Here is a 5,927-nt window from a genome sequence, read left to right as displayed (position 1 = left end):
TACAAACACTCTATTGGCAGTGCAGAATCCTTGTTAAAACTGTTACTAGAATCATGAAAACACCCTTGAAGACACACAAAACCTTTCATTCGAGTCTCTAGTAGAGATGAGACGCCGGTTGACAAATACCAACCCCAGCTATTGACAATACAAAATCCGTGTTGAAACTCACTATAATCATGAAAACACTCTTGAAAACACGCAGTAACTTCCATTCCAATCTGTTTAAAGTAATGGAGATGAGACGCCGGAGAGTTGAAGAATACATACCCTTCTGTCTTACTCGTTATTTCGTTCATGGGATCCGGAGTTAGATCAAGGATAAGAGAAGCCCGCATCTCTCCCTTTTCTTGCCACGGGGATGTTTTGGCGGGTTGGTGGGGAAGGTTTCTTATGAAGGCCAATTTTCTAAAAGTCATTTTTAGGTTCAAGGTTTATAGGCAGTGTACGTGAACTGCATCCTCAAGCTCTCTTACATTTCCTTTCCTGTTCCTTCGTTTATTCCATTTTTCTTTTTTTTCTTTTTTGTGTTCTATCCTTATATCGCTTCTTGATCATTTCCTTTTCCATTTATTCTCTCTCTCTCTCTCTCTCTCTCTCTCTCTCTCTCTCTCTCTCTCTCTCTCTCTCTCTCTCTCTCTCTCTCTCTCTCTCTCTCTCTCTCTCTCTCTCTCTCTCTCTCTCTCTCTCTCTCTCTCTCTCTCTAACCACCACTCCCTATCTTCTACCCTTTACTCTCATCCGTCCTCCCTTACCTTCCCCGCTCCAGTTCTTTCCGTTAATTCTTTCTCACCTTTAATAGATCAGGTAACGTAAATTCCCGTGCCGATCAAGCCAATAGGAAGGTGAGCCGAGCACCAGGTGTCGCCCGCTCTGACATTTTGAGTGTTGTGTTTGTTCCACCTCATCAATTATTCATCCGTCTATCAGAATAGTGTTTTTTTTTTTTATACGCATTTCATCCAGTACGTGCTCGGTGGGTGTTAGTGGATGGGACTGGGAGGTGGATGATCGTAAAGAGGAGGTGGATGACTGTCTAGGGGAGGTGGGTGACTGTGTATGGGAGGTGGATGACTGTCTAGGGGAGGTGGATGACTGTCTAGGGTAGGTGGGTGACTGTCTAGGGGAGGTGGGTGACTGTCTAGGGGAGGTGGGTGACTGTCTAGGGGAGGTGGATGACGGTGGTAGGGAAAGTGAATGACGTTAATATCAGCCACCTGAGCTACTTTTGAGGTTAAGCCAGGTTAGGTTAGGTTAGGTTAGGTTAGGTTAGGTTGGTTAGGATAGGATAGATTAGATTAGGATACGTTAAGTGAGTCAGTTACGTTGTGTTGGGTTATGTTATGACATGGTGGATAGGATAGGCTTGATTATGTTAAACTGGACTAGGTTAGTTTAGGTTACAAAAAATAACCAGACTTAACCTAGCCTAACCTAACCTAAGCAGACTTAACCTAACCTAACTAACCTACCCCTAAAAAAGTAGCTGGAGACAGATTTCCTCGTAAATGAGAGAGAGCGCGAGAGCAAGAGAGAGAGAGAGAGAGAGAGAGAGAGAGAGAGAGAGAGAGAGAGAGAGAGAGAGAGAGAGAGAGAGAGAGAGAGAGAGAGAGAGAGAGAGAGAGAGAGAGACACACAAAAAAAAAAAAAACATGATGTAGACAGACAAACAGAGACAGAAAAACCGAGGTGATGCTGTAAAAGATAAACGCGCCAAGCCAGAGATGTTGTGGTGGTGTTGGTGGCGATGGTGGTGGTGGTGAATGAAAGGCGGGGACAGGGATAAGGTGTAGGGATAAAGTCTGGGGAGCGTTGTGGAGTCTGGCGAGGGATGAGCTGCGTCTGGGAGGAGAAAAACATCTGAGGCAAGGATTTCAAGAAGCCTCGCACATCGGGGAGTCGCGAGGCGGCCTTGAAATAGCCTCGTAAGTCAAAACTCCCGCGTGATTTTGAGGTCTTGCATAAAGTGCGCGATTTTGTGCGGTTTTGTCCAGTGGCTTGTGACATTCCTAAAGTTGCGCGTTGGTTAGAGTTTCCTTTTCTCTCTCTACGTCACTTATGTTTTCCTTTATTTATTTATTTTTAATCTCTACCTTTATTACTGTCTTTTTTTTCGTCTTCGTAGTTTTTCTTGTCATCTTGAACGTCATTGTTTTTTTCGTCTTTATTCGTTAATTTCTGTTATCTCTACCGTAATTATCGCTTTTCATTCATCTTTTTCGTTGATATTTTACCTGTACCGTCACTACTGATTTTTCTTTCGTTTTTGTAATTTTTCTCTTATCTATGCGTAATGATATCAGTAAAAAAAGAGTGATTACGGATTACTGGGCGTAGATATCAGTGGCTCATAAAGTTCTTCTAAAGCTGCGTACTCTCTCGGTCACTGTTATTGTTTAGTTTTTCTTGACACGTTTTGTTGCTTTCTGTACATAAGAACATAAAGCAAGGATGACGTAACTACTCGGGGGCATTAATAGTTCATAACGTTTGTAAAGTTGCACGCTATTTCTCCCTCACTTATTGATTTTGTCTTTATATATTTTTCTCCCCTTCATTGTTATCTGTTTTGTTTGTTTGTTTGTTTGTTTGTTTGTTTGTTTTCATGCGTTTTGTTAATATCTGTAATATATTAAGAATATAAAGCAGTGATGGTAGATTATTACGCATTAGTTCTTTCTTCTTCATTTTATTTCGTTTTTCTTTTCGTATTTCTTCGTGTGTTTGTTAAAATCTATACGTGATAATTAATAAAAAAAAGAGGGATGGCAAATTGCTGCGCGCGGCCATTAGGGGTTGAGAGTTTGTAAAGTTGCGCGTTGCCTCTCCCATCATGTTGTTGTGTCGTGATTTTTTTTTATACAACAGGATTACGTAAGATTAGTTTATTGATAGAAAATAAAACTCGTTTAAGTGGAACTGTTTTTTTTTGTACCTCCTTTCCTGCACTTCCTCTAGTCATTTCTTGTGTTAGTTTATCGATAGAAAATGACACCTGTATATATTGCTCACATTTTTCCTTCCATGTGATTGTTTTAAGGTGGAGTTACTTCACGTACTTAATGTTAATATTACAAACAAACAAGTTATGAGGAGTTTGCTAGGCCTGAAAATATGAGGTTAGTTAAAGTCCATGTTAAGATGATACCTTTGCCTAAGTTATTCTCTGCTAGGTAAGGTTAAGTTAGTGAATGCTGATATTAGATAAGCTAAGTAGACGTGACTTTGTTATCTGTCAGTCTTCTGAATATCTCCTGTACGTAATAAAAAGTAAAACGGCAGAAATAGCAAACTACGGGACGAGAGATTTGAGTTGTAAGAAATTGTAATAAGTTTTCGAGCAGTGGAAATTGTGTGGTAAATGCGAGGAAAATGGTGCATTGGTCTGTGTTTCTCGGATATCCACAAGATTAAGTCCTCCTCCTCCTCCTCCTCACTGCCAATTGTTTTGAAACATGGCCAGATTGCTCTTCCCTCTATGCGTTTTCTCCACAGTACCGCCACTGCAACCTTCATATCTCGAATCGCTGAAGTAATACTAGAGAGTCGGACTCCGCGATGAATGGACCTATGAAACATGCAAGACATTTTCTCCCACGCCAGTACATCACCACGCCAACGCCATCCCCTCCCACCCCCCACGCCTCTCCCCTCCACCGCAGCCTCCTCAGCCAACCTCGTAAATCCTTTCTAACCAAGCAAACCGTGGCAGCCTAATTGCCTCATGCATGATTGGATAAGGTGAGCCTCGTCCTGGCGGGGAGGGCTGGGTGAGGCGACCAGGAGAGGCGAGGGGTGAGTGCCATGGTATGTCTTGCATCCCCTGCAGTGCCACAGTGTGAGGCGAAATAGCAGCACCACTTGTGGGACTTAGGGAGGGAAGATGGTGACGTTCAGGTTCACGCTGGTTAGGAGACACAAGTACACTCGTCCAGGGACAAGAGACAAGGTAGTACATCAATTTTACACTCACCCGAGGGAGAGGCTGGCGGCGAAGGCCCACAGCAGCAGGCATCCCTCCAGGCCCCCCACAGCCCGTCTCCTGCAACTTATCTCGTGGCCTCCTTCCTCAGCTGATCGGCGGGAGGGTCGTGTGTGCCTCCCGCGGGGCTCTGCGTGGGGCGCCATTACCGGCCAGGGCCACATGTTGCTGCGTGTGGCGTGTCGGGAGGGCGGCGAAGATTCACTGATACAGCACTGACATATCTTCCCTCTGACAAGTTTATTTCGTGTTCATTCGGATGTCCACTACGCGAGGGCGGTCCGCGTACGACTCCACAGGACACCTATGTACACCACCTACACCTCCTATACGGGCGGAAGCTGCGTTAGCGGCGATAGCAAAGCACAGACGCGGCAACGAGCACGATTGAGTATCCGGCAGCCAGCGGCGGGGCGGGAAGGGGCGGGCAGCGGCTGCGTTTCATTCATTTCCATCGTTTATCTGCTTAGCGCGGCGAGCTGGAGGCGAGGACGAGTAGAGCCAAATTAATGCTAAAGATTAAAGGTGTTTGGTTGGGCAGACGCGTTACCCTCAGACGTTAACAAGTTCATGGGCAGAATTAAATACATTTTCTTCCCGTTTTACTTTACGTCAGTACGAAAATTTACATTGGTTTATGGCAACACGGTCCAATCACTGCCACATGAAGGTCACCACGTGTTATAAAGTTAAGCAATATGCATGGATTTTACGCCATTTCTATCGCATTAAATCATAAATATGTGTCCCCGGAGAAGCAAAGGTACAAGTGGAAGACATGAAGAAATTTGACTCGTGACGGACAACCTGCAGCTTTCCCCTCCCTCACCACGCCGCAGGGACCGCCGCTCCCCAACGTCTACTCCTCACCCTCACGGCCGAAATCACAACCAACACTCCTGTACCTCAATGTTAAATCAAAACTAAATCACCCATCCGAGCTGCGATACTTTGATGCTTTCCATTCGTAAACAAAAAAAAAAAAAAAAAAAAAAAAAAAAAAAGATCGTTTCAAAACATAACATGTTTTCACGAGTTCCTTGAATGCGAAAAATTGGAAACTACGCAATGTTGAGATTTATTGTCGTCACTGAACTTCCAACACGTGGCTGGGAATCGGATCCCCCTCAACTTGACCTTGGATGAGCTGATCCGGACCATCCAGCACGTGTGGGTCAAGAGGATCTCGACGGTCCTCTTTACGGTATTCCCGAGAGTGGCTCCCTCGGCACCGCCCCGCACCCGGCACCACTTTTGATCCCTCGCGGTAGATTAAGAGAGAGATAAAAAAAAAAAAAAAAAAAAGCAACACAAACACCAGTACAAACACCAGAACCCTTTAGCAAACACTCCGGACACCTCACCACCCAAACACCTCGAAAAGAAACAATAAAATCAAATAAAACGTGAAGGGGGCTGTACGTAGGTCCTGCTGTGTGTTTCCAAATATGTGTGACCTGATAGTGGAGGGTTGGGTCAGCTGTAATCTTAAAACCAGGGCTTCGGATCGGACACCTAAACACGTGTATACCAGAGTGTTCAGGGGCTGCTTGGAGCGCGTTAGTGCGTGCGTGTGTAAGAGCCAGTGAGATGCGACTACGAGTGACGGCAGGCAAAGGAGTCGAGTGTCTGGCAGCGGAGCAGAAGCGTCCGTCCGTGTGCTCCCAACCAGGCCAGGGAGCCAACTGAAGGGATGGAACTGCAGCCGAGCCACAGAGCCTCCCGTCGGATACTGTTGCTGGCGGTGACAGGCGCAGGGCAATTCACACACACACACACACACACACACACACACACACACACACACACACACACACACACACACACACACACACACACACACACACTTTCGCCACCTCCATTCCCTCTCTCTCTCTCTCTCTCTCTCTCTCTCTCTCTCTCTCTCTCTCTCTCTCTCTCTCTCTCTCTCTCTCTCTCTCTCTCT

General features: G+C 45.5%; 1 long non-coding RNA gene across 1 annotated transcript; it reads right to left on the bottom strand.

Annotated features, from left to right (window-relative positions):
- Positions 1–3,313: 3,313 nt before the first annotated feature.
- On the bottom strand, positions 3,314–5,701 carry LOC135089478 (uncharacterized). The gene is made up of 2 exons (XR_010261495.1): positions 5,514–5,701; positions 3,314–4,308 (listed from the first exon to the last, which is right to left on the bottom strand). It is a non-coding gene; the product is annotated as an uncharacterized LOC135089478 (long non-coding RNA).
- Positions 5,702–5,927: the final 226 nt, after the last annotated feature.

This window comes from Scylla paramamosain, chromosome 33 (assembly GCF_035594125.1).
Source record: "Scylla paramamosain isolate STU-SP2022 chromosome 33, ASM3559412v1, whole genome shotgun sequence".
In the NCBI taxonomy this organism is placed as follows: domain Eukaryota; kingdom Metazoa; phylum Arthropoda; class Malacostraca; order Decapoda; family Portunidae; genus Scylla; species Scylla paramamosain.
This window is presented reverse-complemented; position numbering and strand designations above follow the sequence as displayed.